This window comes from Penaeus vannamei, chromosome 5, assembly GCF_042767895.1.
Source record: "Penaeus vannamei isolate JL-2024 chromosome 5, ASM4276789v1, whole genome shotgun sequence".
In the NCBI taxonomy this organism is placed as follows: Eukaryota; Metazoa; Arthropoda; class Malacostraca; order Decapoda; family Penaeidae; genus Penaeus; species Penaeus vannamei.
Window position 1 is genome coordinate 26,615,491 of NC_091553.1, and position 247 is coordinate 26,615,737.

Genomic DNA, 247 nt, shown 5'->3' on the forward strand with positions numbered 1-247 from the left:
AGGGAGATAGGAGTACCGATCCTTCTTGAGCTACAAACCATCTCAGATAGATATGAGAGTAGATAAGGGAAACGGCAATGGCAATCCACAAGGATTTACTTGAAGTGACTGTCGTCTCATAGAGAAAGAAAAAATATGTAAATGAGAATTGTGCATCATTATCACTCATCATGACTGGCAACATCGCGGCCAAAAGAAATAAGCTGCAACTATGACACAACAAATCCTATTAATGGAAGTTTCAGTG